The sequence below is a fragment of the Notamacropus eugenii genome, chromosome 1 (genome assembly GCF_028372415.1).
Source record: "Notamacropus eugenii isolate mMacEug1 chromosome 1, mMacEug1.pri_v2, whole genome shotgun sequence".
NCBI classification, from domain to species: Eukaryota; Metazoa; Chordata; class Mammalia; order Diprotodontia; family Macropodidae; genus Notamacropus; species Notamacropus eugenii.
In genome coordinates this window covers 226,956,912-226,975,716 of record NC_092872.1, presented here as the reverse complement: position 1 = coordinate 226,975,716, position 18,805 = coordinate 226,956,912, and the positions used below count along the sequence as shown (strand labels likewise).

The window sequence follows — 18,805 nt, the reverse complement described above, 5'->3', positions numbered from 1 at the left end:
CTTTTGAGTAAATTCCTTATTGCAGTCTAGAATGTTAAAAACTTATTTTTTAGAGCAATTCCAGATTTTCCTGTTGTGCTAGATCAAGGTGCCTCTAAGCAACGTTCCCATGTATCTTCAGCATTACTGAAAGATCTATTTTTGGATTCAGGGTCAAAGAGAATGAGATGTTTGCAAATCTCTCCCAGGGATTCCCTGGGGAGGAAGGTGCTACATTATAATTGCTAGTTATTATCTATCATCCATCTCTGGGGCTTCCTTCTCTGTACTGACAATGTAGCATATGTTTTCAGGCTCACACATCAATGAGATAATGTTATTTCTCACCAAATGAAGTAAATCGCATGCTGTTTTTTCTCTCTCATGAGTATTACAGCTGATAAAAAAATATATTTTCTTCTTAGTTACATTTCTGGGTTTTAACTGTTGACCCTTTAAGAATTTTGGAGAGACATTGGAGTGGAGAGCTATTTCCTTGAGGAGGCTATCTATAATTAGCCAGTGGTCTTCAAAAAGAATTGAATGAGTCAGTTTCAGACTTGTCAATGTCAGAGCATCTGCACCCATGGTTAAATAAAGAGCACCCCTAGTGGAAGTACGCTGTGAAAACCAAGCTGACCTAGTACAAGTCTGGGTCTATGGCATGAATGGTAAAAGATATTAAGAAAACAGAACCAACCACTGGGAACTCTGAGAAAAGCTTGTATTTTATCTATGGGTTCCTTTTTCTTTATTCTCAGAAACCTATGTCACTAGGAAATTTGTTGCTGCACTAGGCCTTAGATTATTGAAATTTAAAGCTTAGTGTCATTCTAGAAATCTTAATGACTCTGTAAGTGAGTAACATACTGCGAGTGCTTCGCTACACACCCTGACGTAGCCAGAGACGTTATCTGCATAATGACCTCATTCACCCTTATTCAGGAGGATAATATTCTCATAGTCTTGTCTTTAAATTCACCGTCAGATATTACTGCTAATAATAGCATATTATATATTATTATTATATATACTACTTATTATTATTATTATATATACTACTAATAATATTAGTAATAATTAGACTGTTCATGTGCTTGTCTTTAGAGAACTCCAAAGCATCAAGCCTCCTCAGAGTTCTGGGATCTAGAGAGTGAGTGAAATGATCTTCATTTTATGAGAAAGGCACAGAGAAGGTGAATGAAGCTCTGAAAGACAGACAGCAGTAAGAATCAGAAATAGACAAATGTACTAAGGGAAGGATTATTATAAGGTGGGTGACACCTAGTTACTCTATAAGGAGAATGGAGCTAGGGTGTAGGAAGAAAGTAGAGGCTAGGAAATTCTCCCTATCAGCACTATGAGGCATGATACTTTGATAAGAATCTCAAAAAGAAGAACAGATTCTCTGGTATCAGGCAGAAGTTAGGGGGTTCCTGACAGTCCCTTTCAAAGGTCTGGCAAGGTTAATACTATTTTCATAATAACACCAAGATGTTTTAATATCTAGAGATATATCTTTTTTTATTATTATTTTTTAATGTTTAACAATCACTGCCATACAATTGAGATTTTATCCCCCCCACACCTACCCCCCACTACCCCCCTCCCTCCCCACGACTGCATACAATTCTGTATAGGTTCTACATATACTTTCCTATTGCGTATATTTTCACTATAGTCATGCTATGTAGTCAGACTAAAATAAATGAAAGAAATCATATAACAAATCAAAACATGATACACAAACACATACACATACACAAACATGATCTGCTACATTTTGTGAATGACTACCATATTTCTCTCTCTGAGTGTGGAAGGCATTTTGCCTTGAGAACCACCATTGGGATTTTTTTTTTTTGTAAGAAGTTCTTGTGTTATTACAAAAACTTAAGTCTACCAGAAAAAACTCTCGCACACTGTGGTCGTTGCTGTGCACAAAGTTCTCCTGGTTCTGCTCCTTTCACTCAGCATCAGGTCATATAAGTCCTTCCAGGCCTCTCTGAAGTCTTCTTGTTCATCATTTCTTATGGCACAATAGTACTCCATTACATTCATATACCATAATTTATTCAGCCATTCCCCAATTGATGGACATCCCCTTGACTTCCAGTTTTTGGCAACTACATAGAGTGCTGCTATAAATATTTTTGTACATGTGGGACCCTTTCCCATTTTTATGATCTCTTGGGGATATAGTCCTAGTAGCGATATTGCTGGGTCAAAGGGTATGCACATTTTTGTAGCCCTTTGGGCATAGTTCCAAATTGCTCTCCAGAATGGTTGGGAGATATATCTTTATAGCTAATATTTATGGTTAAATGTCAATAAATGTAACCCATATAAACAAATGCTCTTTGGCAGACGTGTGTGTGTGTGTGTGTGTGTGTCTATAAGGTGTCTCAATAATTTTTAGAGAATAAAAGGGTCCCCAGAACAAAATATTTGAGAACCACTGATATAGAGGAAAGGGTAAAGGGTTTGTAGAGCAGAGGTCCTGAGTTAAAGTACCGACTATGACGCTTACTACTGTAGGATCTTAGACATCTTAGACAACTGAATTTCCTCATTTATAAAATGGAGGATGGGGTTGGCCTAACAATGAACCTATGATAGCTCTATTATAGGAACTTAATTACTACTTGCTGACTTGACTTGACTTTTGGAAGTATATTCAAGGAAAGCAAATAGTATTTAGAATGGTTTAGCCATTTAAGTTTGGAGGTAGAGGAGGCAGATTGTATGGCTGTGGCCTTTTAATCTCTATCCAAATAATAGGCACATCTTGGTGGAAATGGAAACTCCTGCTTAGTGAATTTCCCTGGAAAGAAGAGCCTATCCTTTTTCTTCTTTTCTTCAATTTAGTGCTGACTTTCAGTAACATTTTGAGATAGGTGGGGTATGTCTGTAGCACTTTCAGTGTCCCTGCTCCTCCTCTGTTGAAACCCCAATCCCAGTATTCTCAAGATCTTTTCCTCTTTCTCTTCTTTTATAAAAGCCATTCATCTTTTATTCCTCCTACCATGAGTGATAAACTTATTCACAAAGAGATCTATTCCAGCAGGGGTCAAAACAAAAGCCCGACAGTCTAATTTCATAGGATCATAGATTTAGAGGTAGAAGGGACTTTAGAAATTGTCCAGTCCAAGTCTCATTTTTCAGGTAAGAAAACTGAGGCCCAGGAAGGTCAAGTGACTTGCCTAGGGTTAATCATCTAGTAAGTATCTCAGGAGGTATAGAAACTACATCTTCCTGACTCTTAAGTCTATGCTCTAACTACTACATCACATCGTCTTATCCATCAGGAGTCAGATAATGGTTAGAGGAGCAAAGGCTATGATCTTTCCCCTCTGCCTCACCCTGCACAGGGTCACCTACACCAGTGATGTAAGACTCAAATAGAAAAGGATCCCTGTGGCCACATATTGATTTAGAAAACCTCAAATTAATGTTATCTGTTGTATTATATTTTTATTTAAATATCTTATTTTATTATATTTTAAATATATTATTATATTTTTATTTATTTCATTAAACATTTCTCAATTATATTTTAATAAGGTTCAGGCCACACTCAGGAGTTTTGGGTCTCAAGTTTGATACCCTTGACCTACACCACCCAGTTCAGTCTTGTGTTGTGGAAAGCTCTTGGGGAGCAGCCTCTCCTATTTCCCACCCTTCTCTCCTGCAGAGTTTCTCCCCTCCCCTTGGAGCAAATGAGAGTCAGCCTTCAGAGACTTACACCATTTGTTATAAATACTTGTGTTGAGCTGCACACATTCTATTGGAACTAAGATAGATCTGATATTTTTTTTTTACAATTAACAAGATTATGGCTCTAGGGAAAGGTTTAAGAGAGAAGGAACAGACCCAATTGTTTGCCATCCATCTCTATCAGGTAAAGTGGAAGAAGATTCCAATTTGCTTAATGTATGTATTACTATTTTATTCTCTAGAGTGTCAGGGGGGATTTATTACAATCTTTCCAGAAAAATGGCAACAAGAAATTCCATGTTCTGTGAGCAAGTGTTTAACTCTGTTGAAAAAAGTTCTTTCCTACTTTATTATTGCCCAGGTTCAGAGTGAGGTTGGGTGAAGTCTATCTGTGGGGATATCCAGATTCCTTTCTTATAGGATTCTAGATCCAGAACTGGAAGCAATGTCAGAGAAAGGCTAGTACAAGTTCCTCATTTTGCAGATGAGGAAACTGAGGTCTAGAGAAATCAAATGATTTGTTCATGGACAACACAACTAGTGATAAGGGGAAGAACCAGGAATCAAACAGTTCTGATGCTCTTCCACTGAATCATGCTGAGAATGGTTGGAGTCCATAAATGTGAGCAGTTACAGAATGGCAAAAGACTTCTTTATACCCTGGAACCAATGATCAAAAATCACTGGTAAGCAAGAAATATCCTTAGGAGACAGAGGGAGCTTTGTCTTCAGGCCACTTCACAGGGCAGCAAACAATGACAATGAAAAGCTTTGGCTAAAAACTCTGAATATGAAGGCCAAGCCAGCAACAGGCCCTTCAGAACAGTTTGGAAAAGCAGAGATCTTGAGTTCAATAATCTTCAGCACTAAGCTTTCTTCATTTTGTTGATGTAGATGATCCTTTTGGGATTCTAGGAAACACCTTAGCCGTATTTGCCTTGTACAACTTCCATTTTTTTCTTTTTCAACCCTCAATTCCTCCCACCCCCCACTTGACAAACAGCAACTGTTAATGTTAATGGGAGGTGGAAAACTTTATCATAGATTGGAGTGGAAGGGGGTGTATAACTACTCAGTTTTGTACTCAGCTAAGGACTAGATTACTGAAAAACATAGACTGGATGAAAAAGGGGATGGGATCAAGTAGTCTTTCTTGATGGCAACGTAAAATACAGATCTTCAGAAGACCTGAGTTTGTAATCTGGCTCTGACTCTAGGTGTGTAAGCTTGGGCAAGTCATTTAACCTTTCAATGATTCAGTTTCCTCACCTAAAAATAGGGATAATAATGTTCTACCTGCTATTTACATGGAATTAGGAGGAAAACCCTTTGTAAGCCTTAAAGAACTATGCAAATGTGAGCTGCTGTTTTCATATAAATTGAATTGTAATTTGTTATTAAAAATAAAGCACAGTGTGAGTTTCCAATGGAAATCTACAGAGTAGGTTGATTATTATAGTACTGCTCTTTAGGAACAAAGAAAAAACAGTTGTAAGGTCATATTTTAGACTGAGAAGCAAACTTAGAGGTCATCTAGTCTGATCCCCCATTTTACAGATAAGTCCTAGCAAATTTAGGGTACTTGTCCAAATTTACTTAAGAAATCAAGCCAGAATTTGAACCTAGGACCTCTGACTCAATCCAGTGCTCTTTCCATTTGGCCACATTCTTTTCTCTTTTGATTCCCTTTCATATTGACTTAAGTCTGACTCTAAAAGTCGATCAAATAGATTAGTGAAATATCCTCATCTAAAACACCCTTGAGATACCTTCTTTCAACCTAATGAGAAAATTGTAGAATCTTTAGGCTGAAAGAGGCTCAGAGATCCTTTTATCCAATCCCCTTTCTAGTAAGATGTATAAATAAAATACTGTGGAAAAATGAGAATCTACATATTTTTAAAGACTTCGGAGGAAGGAGAGGCCACATTCTCTCCTGCAACCTATTAGTATTTACTGAACAATCCTCATCATTAGTGTGAATTTAAAAAGTTTGAGAGACATAGTTTCCCAGCAATTAATAATTGTATTAATAATGCTAACATGGTATTCATAAAAGGATGGTCATTTGGTCATTTCTCTTCGACCAAAGAACCCTCAAGGAATTCACTCAACACTTATATGTCCTTGGAAGAATGGGTTTTCTTGAGGGTAGAAATCAACTCTGATTGGTTAACAATTAATAAGAGAATGAATATTATAATGAGTAGACCTATTCTAACGGGGGGCTGGGGTGTATAACTTTGATCACTCAGTTTTGCTCAAAGAGAATTATCTATATTTATATCACTGGTCTGACAAAAGGGAAAATCCCCATTTTCCCAGACTTGTCTGAGTAAAGCACAATGTGCTGAAATCCATCCATTCACTTCATTTTATCTTTTGAACAGATCTAAGTAACCTCCAGAAGCTGATTTCTGAAAGAGGAGGTATATAAGAGGAAAACCCTTGGCCCCAATTCAATAATTAGTTACTAAATACAAGAAAAAAATAACTACTTCTCTTATCAGGAAGTAATAATATGTCTAACCTGTATGCCTCCCACTACAGGATAGATCTAAAGCAAAACTTCCAACCAATTGGAGCTATCCAAAAATTTAGTGAATTGCCTCAAGAGGTAATGAGATCTCACTGGATGTGAGCACACCTGCTACTAAATTCTGGATAAACTCCACAGCACTTGAAAAATACCTTCTGGAAACCTCTATGAAGCAGGTGACTAACCAAGATCTCCAATCTCAGATGCCCAGCTTCCCTTCCTTTCATCTTACTTGTATGTGTGTTATATTATATATGGCCTGTCTTCTTTCTCTTCTGTATAAGATTCTGTATCAGATTGTTTTCCTCTCCCCTTTCTCTTGCTCTCCCCTTTTCTTCCCCTCCCCTCCTCTCTTCCCCCTTTCCTCTTTTCTCCTGTTTTCTCTTATTCTGTCCTGCCCTCCCCCTCCTTTTTCTCTCCAAAATGGCTCTATTTCAGTCCTTATTATTTATGTATAAATAATATTATTTAAACAAACAAACAAAACAACTTACTAAATTAAATTCAAGCAAAGGTTGGATGATTACTTGCCATTATTTTGAAGAGGGGGTTCCTATTGCACTAGAGGGCCTCTGACCTCTTTTCCAGTTCTGTGATTCTGTCTTCTTTCCTGAAGGCAAAGAAATTTACTGGCCTTTTGACAAGTTGTTCAAATGAGCCAAACTGAATACAGAGATGACAGATAGATAGAGGGATGCATGAACTCCTTTTCTGGAATTAAGGTCTGATTGTTACTGGAGTGATAATTAATTGATTCAACCTTTTATCTCAGGAGAAAAAAAAACCAAAGTGGAAATGTCTGCTTTTCAGAAAGAGATCAGCTCTGGAAATCATTGGAGAGACAGTTGTTTGCCCAGAGAGAACAGGGAGAGTTTTGCACCATTGCCTCTGTCAACATGTTTTGCAGTATGTGAGGCACGTGACTTGTAAAGCCCCTCAAAAGAAAACAAAGGACTCAGACTGAGAGGATTGGGAGGATGACTCCAATCCTCTGGGAGATGGGATTAAATGTTTGTACTGTGGATTTAAGCAGCAGGAGAAAACTGTACTTACTTTCTTTTATTGAAGATAAGAATACTCAAACTCAACACCTTACAATATGATTGGGAAGAAAGCAATTTGTAAACCTTAAAGTATCCTCTGAGTCTGAGTGGTTTAAAAAAATTTACTTTAATTTTTTCAACCAAAAAAATCTATTTTCTTTCTTCCCTCAACCCACATTAAAAAAAAAAAACCAAAACTTTTGTAAAAAGTATACACAGTTAAGCAAAACTAATTCTCACTTTGGCCATGTCAACAAAACAAAATATCTATTTCTCATTCTTTGCCATTTATCTCTGTCAAGAAGTGGGTGACATGCTTTATCTTCTGTCCTCTGGAATCATGGTTTGTCAACAGAGTTCTTAAATCTTTCCAAGTAATTTGCCTTTACAATGTCCTTGTTGCTATATAACTTGCTCTCCTGGTTCTACTCCTGAATCTGATTTCTAAATATGATTATCCTCTCATCAGATAGAAAAGATACTAGGATAATTTGATATATTATTGTATTATGTGTTTGGATAACAATTGTTCAGGTGTATAGAATTTATCCTTTCGCTGTCACCTACTACCTGTGAGACCTTGAGCTATAAGACAAGAGGGACAGGACTACATGACTGTGACAGATTCTTTTCTGATTCTATAAATAAGACTGGTTTTTCTTATTACTACTACTTTCAGGTCAGGAGGAGAGGAAGGCTGAGAAATGTTCATACCTCTCTATGACCCCCTCCACTGGGACCTGGACTTGGCCTTCTGAGAACATTTCAAAAATTCCTTCTGCCTCAAAGTATTAATTCTATTATCCTTTCATCAAGATGGTTAATCATTTGAGTTTTGGGAATTTTTTTCTTTAAATGTCCCCTTTACTTTAGAAAATATTAATGAGAGTAGATATTTATAAAGTACTTTAAGGTTTGCAAAATGCTTTGAATACATTATTTCATAAGTTTTTCACAATAGCTGTGTGAGGTAAGCACTGGGTAGGTGTTATTCTTATTTTACAGATGAGGTTCAGAAAGGTTAAGAGATTTTTGCCCTGATTATATAGCTAGTAAGTATTACAAGTAACTCAGACTTTGCAGACTCCCTCCACTATACTTCCATACTGCCTTCCAATGCATTGGTTGGACTTGATAACCTATAAGGTTCCTCCAATATTTCAGATTTTGTAATTTTCCAGTTCCAACATAAATATCAGGAGAGATCTCAAGCTAGAATCTTCAAAGTCCATCAGTCAATAAATATGTAGAAAACACCAATTTAGGTACCAGGCACTGTGGGTAAGCGTTGGGGATATAGAGGAAAAATACAGTCCTGCTCTTAAGGAGCTCACAGTCTAATGGTGGAAACAATTTGTGAACAACTAGGTATAAATGAATTGTGGACAGAATAAATTGGAGATAATTAATAGCGGGGTCGGGAAAAGTTTCTTGTAGAAGGTGAAATTGTAACTAGGACTTTTAGGAAGCTACGGAAGCCAGGAGTTCGATGTGAGGGAGAGAATTCCAGGGATAGGAGACTGCCAGTGAGAATGTCTGAAATCTGGAGATGAGCGAGTGTTTTGTTCAAGGAACAGCAAGGAGGTCAGCGTCACCATCTTGCAGAGTATGGGGGGACAACCTATCTTAAACCTTAGTAATCAGTTCAGATGTCAGAAATGAATAGATAACGGCTACCTGAAACCAAGGATGGAACCTGGAGTCAATATTTTGGGAATGGGGGCAGGGGCTCAGGTGAGAAAGTGATCCTGATAGATGAGGTAGGAAACTCTCAAAGACAAACTCAGCTAACTACTACTTTGAATGTGTTACTTAAATCACAGAATGTTATAGTTGGAAAGAAACTGAGAGATCATCTAATCTGACTCTATGGGTCTAGAATAGAGGTATCAAACTCAGGGCAGCAAAATACTCAAGTGAGGGCTAAACCAGACTAAAATGTAATTGGAGAATATTTAACGAAATGAACATAAATGTAATATGACATAAATAATTTTAACCTGTGGTCTTCTGAGTCAATATGGATCCTGTGGTGATCTGTTTTTATTTGAATTTGACACTACTGATCTAGAATTTTTTTTATCATGTGTCATATTTCTGCTGCTAGATTGTAAGTGTCTGGAAGGCAAACATCATGTTTCAATGATCCCTGAATCTTTTTGCTGCAGCTGACGTATTGCTTTGCCATTAATAATAATAGCTCACGTTTATATAACCTTTAAGAAAGGTTTATAAAGTATTTTACCTTGTCATTTGATCCTCACAACAACCCTGAGAGATAGGTGATGGTATTTTCTCCTTTTGACATATAAAGAAACTGAGGCTCAGAAAATATAAGTGACTTGTCAAGGGTGACAGAGGTATCATCTAAGAATTTGAACCCAAATCTTCCTGATGCCAAGTGCTCTCCCCACTATACCATGATGTCTCTACAATGAATGGTGGTTGTTGAATGAACATATCTTCTAGGACAACTATATAATTTTACAGATAAAACTGAGACACAAAGAAACTTTCCCAGTACTATGCAACTAGTTAAAGGCAGGGCCAAGATTTAGTGTCTTCTAGTTCAGTGTTTGCTCTATCACACTGTTATTCTCCTTGAAAGTAAATCCTCTCAATCCAACTTTTGCATACAGACACTGAAGATCTAAATCTTCCATGTAGGGGCAACTTTTCAAACCAGTATATTCAATAAATGGCTCAAGATCAGGTATTGGGAATTGGCTCACTAGGATGGTTATTGAACTAAACCACAGATATTCACATCCTTTTCTTATGTGCTATGACCAGTGACTTCTGATCTCAGTATATGCTGGGAACTCTATCCGACAACACTCATCCGATGTTCACCTGGTATGAGCCTTTTATTTGGTGGAAGCAACAGTCTTTTATTTGGACTTCTAGCTTCCAGTCTCTTCTCTTTATATGCAGCTCTGAAAATAATCTTCCTACAGTCCAAATATGATAATATTACTGTCCTACTTAAGAATGTTCAATGGTTCCATATTACCTCTAGGATAAAAGACAACTGTTTAATCAGGGATCAACTTGTTTTTACAGGTTTATTGCCTATTACTCTCTTTCATACCTCCATTTCCCTACTCTGTGCCTTTATATTCTCTCTGCACTTCATTCTCTTAGAATCCTTAACTTCCCTCAAAGTTCTGTTTGTAGGCCTTCCTACAGGAAACCATTTCCTATCCTCTTCCAATCTATGAGGTCCAAAGTGAATTGGGCTTAAGGCCTGGTCTTTGAGAAAGAAATCTAGCCAGTAAACTCAAAAGAAAAAGGCAGCTTTTGGTCATCAAAGTGTACCTTCCCCTGGGCAGAGAACCTCCAGGTAAGGAGGGAGAGGAGAGAACAGAGGAGAGGAGAGAAGAGAAGGGGAGAGGAGAGATTTCAATTCATTCTGGGGCTCATAGATTGAACAATAGGTTCCTGCCTTACTACTACCACAGAGTGAATATAAATACTAAATCGTAACTGTTTGTCTATTGGCCAGGAACTCTGAGGGTCTTCCCCTTCCAGTTTGATTTTTTTTAATTAAAGGGGCCATCCCTTGAAGAACTGCTTAAAGAGGACAATTCACTGAATGGGCTTCCTCTCCCTCAAAGTGAGAAACTGAAAAGACCTTAGCCTAAAAGGGCCAGAGTCTCCCACTGCATCCTGGGCCATCTCCAGTCCCGATGAGTATCTGGCCACTGGACCCACATGGCTCTCTGGAAGAGAAAGTGAGGCTGGTGACCTTGCACAGCCCTCCCTCACTCAAATCAAAGCCAATTGCAAGTCATGTCATCATCTTGATGTCATGGGTCCTCTTCAAGAACGAAGGACAAACACAGCAATCCTATCCTTTTAATTACAATGGCTTACTTCCTTCTCAAATTATCAAGTATGCACCCATTTGTTTTCTGTCAAATCCATTTCCTTCCCCAGTAGAGTACAGATGGGATGGGGACTGTTCTTTGTTTTTGTTTTTCTCTCTCTAGTGCTTAGCACAGAGCCTTGCATATAATAGGTGCTTAATAAATGAGTTTTTTTGGATTGCATCAGTCCAAAACATATGCTTCTTGGTTTTTCAAATTTAAATATTTCACTTGGTTTCTTGTTTTTTATGGCAGTTCATAATAAGTATAGTAAGTGGACAGGTCCCATGAAGCATTCATGCCAGTTATTAATGGACAGACAACACTGGAGAACCATTGTTCTCATCATCCTTCTTGAGAGAAGAACAATTGGACAATCTTGGGTCTTTGTAATCTATGAAAGCCTTGGTTAAGTGGCATTTCTTGAGAGATCTCTGCCATGGCTGTTGTAGGAATTTGGCTTGGTGCCGACAGTTGAGGGGAAAAAACAAATACTTGTATTTCCATGTGCCTGGAGACACATGTTTACATCAGGCCCACAAAACCTGTAAGAGACTCAGTGACTGACTAGCTTACCTTTGGGGAAGAAAAGCGAGAGCTAGTTTTCATGCTACCCTGACTGACTTGATTGTTCAAGCTCGAGCTGTGTCTAAGTCTGCAGGAACATCCCCAGAGGTTTGAAGTGGAAATGCAGCCTTGATCCAGGATTGCACCATAGAGTGAGTCAGAACATTTTCAGTCTTGGCTGGATATGAATTTGCTGACATTTTCATTGTGGAACTGATGTTTCAAGTAGTGATTCAGTGTGAGGTTTGGAGAAAAATCAATAGGGTGCAGGTTCTAACTCTCTGTCTCTATCTCTTTTTCTCTCTCTGTCTCTCTCTGCATCTCTCTCTCTCTCTTTCTGTCTCTCTCTCTCTTTCTGTCTCTCTCTCTCTCTTTCTGTCTCTCTGTCTCTCTCTCTCTCTTTCTGTCTGTCTGTCTGTCTGTCTGTCTCTCTCTGTCTCTCCTCTTGGCTTCAGAGAGAATACATGGGTGTGTAGAGCATGGGAAGTACAATCAAGGAACTGTTTGGGGTTTGAACTGACCTTTTAAAGCTGGATTTGAATACTGTCTCAGATACATACTAGTTAGCAAGGCACTTAACTTGCTAAAGCTTCAGTTTCCTCATCTGTAAAATGGGGATTGTAGCATGTATGCTGCCTACTCACAAAATTATTATGAGGAAAGAATTTTGCAAACCTGGAAGCATCTCTGAGTTATTTCAGAGTCTGTGTCATGGGACCTATCCAACTCACTACTATATTTTATGATATTGCTGTCACCCTTTCTCAAGTTTCGCTTTTGTGACCTTCTTCTTCCTGGCCTACTTGCGTGGCTGAGCTCTGTTCTCAGAGGAAAGATGATTCTCTTTTTGGGCTCAAGAGATCTGCCTCAAGGACAAAAGTGAATATGGAGTCATTTTAGGAGGAATTGTTTAGGTGGCTAGATACAAAAAAGGTCCTGCTATCCTTGGAGACTCAGAGTGGAAATCATATTAGAAAATCAAGAATAGGAGATTGAAAGAGCTGACATCTTGTTTTTAGAAGTTGCTGTGTTGCTTAGATGTGTCATTTTCAGAGGAAGAGAAAAAATTAATCTGTAAATATACAAGCAAATCCAGGAAGCTGGATGCTGAGGTGGAAGGTTATACACAGTTTTTATCTTCACTACTTTAAAAATCTTTGTGGTAAATCCAATTGTGTGAATTGTTAATATTTGTAAAGTAGGGACATGGAATCAATATACAACCCTTAGATGGAGGTGGATAGCAGGGGAATGCTTATTTTTGGACTTTGGTCAGAGATATTTCCAAATGGGACACTGCGGATCCCACTTTTTTTTCCTTTTGGTGGGGAGGGGTGGTACTTACTGGAGGCAGGCTAGGTTAGACAGCCTGATTTTCCCTCAATTCAGCACTGTAGCTGTCTAGTCAAGAGAGTTTGCAAAATCTTTTCGTTCTATTCTGGGCCCACAGCCCCTCACTGTGCCCCATTAACCAGAAGCTCATTATTTTTATTTGTATTTGAAAAGAAGTGGCAAAGGGTCTTTTTCATGCCAGGGTCATCTCCCTGGAGATCAAAGGTTCTAAAGAAAACTGTGGAGTTGGTGCTTTGTGTGTCTGATGGTCTAAAATTTAAAAAACACAATCCTGTCTTCTCTGTAGAGAAAAACAATCATCTCAAGACAAATATGGGCCTGTTTGATATTTATCTGGTTGTCATTTTGTAGAGAAATAGAGAGATTGGTCACCTTGTGAGGCAAGTACCTGTATTCAATTCAGTTTATTTTAACAATAATTTTTAAAGCATGTTTTATGTTCTAGGTAGCATGTTGAATAACAGGGAGAAGACAAAAATTAAAACAGTCCCCTTCATGGAGATTACATCCTGCACATGGAAAACATCATGTATGTAGACAAAGAAATAGATATGTTGTTTCTGAAGAGGACTAGTGACATCATGGGGTGATCTCTTGGCTGGAGAACAAATTAGATCTAAGTGAGGCAGATCTGCACAAAATCATCACCTTTATTCTCTCTTCCAGAGTCATTGAAGGCCAGTGACAAGACAATGACTGACCATGTCCCAGGATGTAGTGGATGCCCTTGGTGCCTTGGTATGTTGGATGTCTAACCAAGGTCTCAGTGCTCCATGGTGCCCATTTCAGTCACCTTCATGGTCATTTGAACAAATTGTTCTCGTCCACCCATTTTGCTAGGGAAAGTCTTCGTGTGCTTGGGTAGACATCCCTCTAACCCCCTGTCAGTTACCCTCAACCTGGTTTAGCCCATTTGCTGAGACAGTTTGACTGGGGTATGGCCACTGCATACATTACAGTTTCTTGGAGCCACAGATGACATCTGAGTACCAGTGGATGTCTTCTATTTTATTCTAGAGACAATAAGCAGTCACCAAAGCTTCTTAAGCAGGAAGTAAGATGGTCAGACAAGTGCTTTAGGAATATCCATTTGGCAGCAGTTGAAAGGATGGTTTTGAAATGGGAGAGACTGGATGTAAAATGGTTATTATAATACGGAGAGGAGGTGCCTGAATTGGGGTGGTGACCCTATGGGGGTAGCGGAAAAGGTAGACATATTTGTTTTAGAGGGATTTTTAGCCTGGCAAAAGGAAGAATCAGGGAACGTGTTTTAGCTGTCTTCAAATATTTGAAAGGCTGTCACCTAGAACAGGGATTATAAATGTAGTGTATTGACCCTCCGTGAAAATAATCTTAAACTGACAAAATGACCTGCTGGTTATATAGCTCTTAGGAGAATTTAGCAAAAGCACTTCCATTTTTTTTTTTTCAATTTCAGGGGGAAAACTGAGACCTCTCCCATTCAAATGTCAGCTTCTTTCAAGTGGGGATTTTTTTTTATCACATTTGTATTCCCAGGACCTACTTCAGTACCTACCACATAGTAGTTGCTTGTTGATCAACATGCTTGTCGATTGGGAATGGATTTTTAGGAATGCTTTATCTAGAATTGATCCAGAAAAGAATAGACTTTAACTCTCTAGACTCAGTTTCCTCATCTGTAAAATGAAAGAATTGGACTAGATCACTAAGACACTATTCAGTTTCAACATTCTATGAATCTATAAACTCATGAACGGTGTTCACTTGAACGTGTGTGTGTGTGCATGCAACTGCGCACACTTGTGCACTGTTAAGGTGGGTGGCATTTACATGACTAAAAGGAATTAAATGATTGAGGATAGATTAGGCACTGAAGTGGGAAACCATACTTGAGATGAAGAAAACTAAATGATTTAAAGAATAAGTGGTCAGGCAGTGAAGTATAGGGTGTTTTACCTCAGCTCCAGGAGCCCATGCCAGTGGTCAGCATCTTGGCCAGACTAAAGCCAAAGCTGAAGCTCTGAGTGAGCATCTGACTCTTTGGGCCCAAGAGACCACTCCTTGGTCCTTTGGGAATTGAGGCCCACATGCCAGTACTTCCCTTTAGCCAGTGCTTTAAAACTCTTCAAATTTAGGGCCCATGACCCCTAGAAGCCAAGAAAACTGACAGAGAAGTCACTCCTCCCTCCCACCCAGTCTTCTCTGGGTACATAGTTTATTTTCTTCTCTGAAGCTAAATTATCTTCTCTCTTGAGGCCACTGTTATAGTCAGACAAGTTGCACATCCCTGGGCCTGCAGTATGTTCTTTAAAATGGGGGTATCTAGGGAGAGATTGAATATGCTAATCACAGAGTCACATCTTCTCAGAGTTGGAAGGGACATTGGAAACTTTACAACCTGAACCTGAATAAAAATCTCCTATCCATCATCCCTGTCAAGCCTCCCAAGGCAGCCTGTTTTACTTTTGGACAGCTCTAATTATTAGGATTTTTTTCCAGATGTGTTACTCCTAGTTCTCCTTTATCCAGGAGTAGGTTATGTAGGAGAAATCCAAGATGGATGTGAAATCATTCAGGGTGATTATGCTGGAACCCAGAGCGGTCAGAGTGGTAGTGTCTGCATATGGTGATGCTTAAGTGTCTGACCACAGTACCATCACTTTCATTCCACAAATCCTCTTCTCAACTCTTTTCTATTGAGGGTACCCCCATTCTTCTAAATAGCCATGTTCTCAGCCTGAGTCATCGTTGACCCTTTCCTCTCCCTCGCTCTCCTCCTCTACCCCCTTATCTAATCAGTTCCCAAATGTTGTCTTCTCTACTTCCACACTATCCTCTGCATCCATGCCCTTTGTGCCACTCATACAGTCTCTGTCTTATCACAGGGCCTCATCATCTTTCACCTGGATGACTGCAAGAGGCTCTTAATTGGCTTCCAGTCTCTTTCTTTCCAATCCTTCTTCCACATAGCTGTCAAACTGGTGTTGCTAAAAGACACATTTGACTGTGTCACTGTCCTACTCAGAAATCTTTAGTACCTTCCCATTGCCTTTATGAGAAATGCCAACTACTTATCCTGGCATTGAAGTCCTCTAAAATCTTATTCTTACCAATCTTTTCAATATTCTTGAATATTATTCTACTTCAAATACCCTATGTTTCAATCAAACTGTCCTAACTCACTGTTCCCCACACCCAACTTCCACCTTCCTCTTCTGGGCCCTTCTACAGGCTATCCCTCTTGTCTGGTACACGCTCCTTCCTCAGCTCTACCTCCTAGGGTCGGTAGCATCTAGGGACTTTGAGGTAAGCTACTTCAAAGCATAGCTCAGATGCTACCTTCTACCTCTCTCTGATTGTATCTCTCTTTCTTATTCCTTCTTTCCTCTGTCCTTTTCAACTCATCTTTCCCCCTTCTTTCTTTGTCTCCCTCTCTCTCCCCTCTCTCCTCTTTCAGTTATTTTGTAATTATTAGCACATGCTTTGTATTTGTCTGTGTTAAGTGTTATTTCCTTACATGCTTACAAATGTCTTTGTTGTCTCTGCCCTTAAATATTAACTTTTTAAAAGAAAAGATCCATCCATCCTTCCTTCCTTCCTTCCTTCCTTCCTTCCTTCCTTCCTTCCTTCCTTCCTTCCTTCCTTCCTTCCTTCTTTGTATTTGTAACCTCAGTGTCTATTGTAATATTTGATAAATACTTGTTGGTTTATTGAAAATAAAACATTTTTATCCTAGTTAGCAATAACAAGATTTGGGGTTGCTTGATAAGGTCCTTGGGTGGCAAAGGGTATCATTTTTACATGTTTTATTAATGTTCTTTTCTTACTGTTTTTTTTTCATTTCTAGCACTACTCATTAACTCCCTCCTTTTTTTCCCTTCCAGGTCAGCCCCCATTCATAACAAATAAGTAGTCAAGCACATCAAGATCACACATCAGCCACAACTCAATCTCTTATCCGTAGACATCTCCTGTACTGTTAGTACTATGTCTTGTGGCAGAGAGGTAGGAGGCCCACTTTCTTAATTATTCTCTCAAAACATGAGAGGTTACTTCATTGAACTTAGTTCTGTCATCTTTCAGCATTGTTTTTGTTTGTACTATTGTGGTCATGGGATGCGGAATCAAGAGATAGGAAATCCACCTTCTGTGTCTGAGTGTCTGATACCTGCAGTGCTCTTTAGAGGTAATTTGTGTCAAGAGAAACACAGAGGAAGAGAAAGAAAAAACAACAGCTGGTTTTGCGTTGCTGAAGTTCAAAAAAGGAACTGATAAGAGTTCCTGACAAAGAATGATGTGTGGGAAACAGCCCTAACTAAGCCACCTTGGCCAAAAAGAAGACCATGACAAAGCACATCCTGTACAGGCTTGGGACCCAAACCATGAGTCACTTACCGGCAATTCCAAATTAGCCATTTTCACGTGAGAGGTCTTTAATTGTACCAATGGCTGAGTTCCCTCACAGAATACAGTGAGATAACATTGTTATGATACAACTGCTGTATGAAACATTGTATTGCAAAGTGAAGTGAGGGTTAGGGAGAGAAAATGAAGATTATGACTCACTCAGGCCATGAGGATTCAAGTCCAGGATGTCTTCTTACAGGGATTGACTCTGGGAACCTTTCATTTTACATCTAATATTTTGCAAATAATGTTTGATTTTCTTCCAAGAAGGTTCATGAACATACAAGCATTGCTTATTTGGTCCTTGTAGCCTTGTGAAAGAATCAAGGCAGGGATTGTAATTTCTGTTTTTATAGATGGGGAAAGCAGGGCACAGAGAAGTTATGTAAATTATACACAGCTAGGGTTAGGTAGCACCCAGGTCTCTTGGTTCCAAATCTGGTACTCTTTAAATAATAATAATGACAATAATAATACTGAGGAGGATAAATTGGTATCTTTTATATCGCTTTCATTTCCCCAAATATCATTCCCCTTTCTCCACTCAGAGAATCATCCATTATAACAAACAATATCAAAGAAAACAGTGGGGAGAGGCGAGACAATTCCATGGAACAAACCAACACATAAATCAAGTTCATAACGCATGTATACCATTTTCCATACCCATAATCCCCCACCTTTGTAATATAGGGAGGATGTTACATGATCAGATCTCTTTTTCAAGGTTCAGCTTGGCCATGGTAATCATAACGACTGAAGTTTATATAGCCTTTTAAGGTTTGCAAGCTACTTTGAATACATCGTATCTCATTTGATCTCCATGATGACTCTAGGAGATAAGTAGACCGATGATATTGTTCCCGTTATACAGTTGAGGAAACTGAGACAGGACAAGATTAAGTGACATGTTTAGGGTTATATAACTAGTAAAAGTTTGCTGAATTGGAACTCGGGTCTCCCTGACAACAAGTCAGGGTGGGAGTAAAGGCTGTTTTAAGATGGTGGCTGGAGAAAAAGGTAAGAGAAAGGAGGGGTGAGTATTCTGGGGTGAGAAACTAGAGAAGAGAGCCTCCAGAAGGTGAGGGAGGAGCTGTAGAAGTGGAACTTTCAGGCAACATCCTAATCTTTAGCTTCTATCCCCTTTCCTTCTTCCCCCATATATGTATTCAGGGGCTTTCCTGTTTAGGTGCTTTCTTGACTAGGTTTCTCATTGCAGCACAGGTCACAGTCTCATAGTATTTAGGGGATTTTTGAGGTGATTGCTTTACCAGTAGAAGACAGGCAGGGGGTGGGGTGCTTCCTTCACCTCATCCTCTACACATTCATGGGCTTACCTTCCTCTTTTT

General features: G+C 38.9%; 1 protein-coding gene across 1 annotated transcript in view; it reads left to right on the top strand.

Moving 5' to 3' along the window:
• Positions 1–18,805, top strand: part of SH2D4B (SH2 domain containing 4B) — a 253,263-nt gene that overhangs the window by 20,048 nt on the left and 214,410 nt on the right. The window contains exon 2 of the mRNA XM_072627975.1: positions 1,087–1,252. The gene's annotated coding sequence lies outside the window, so the exon portion shown is untranslated. The remainder of the gene's footprint in view (positions 1–1,086; positions 1,253–18,805) is intronic.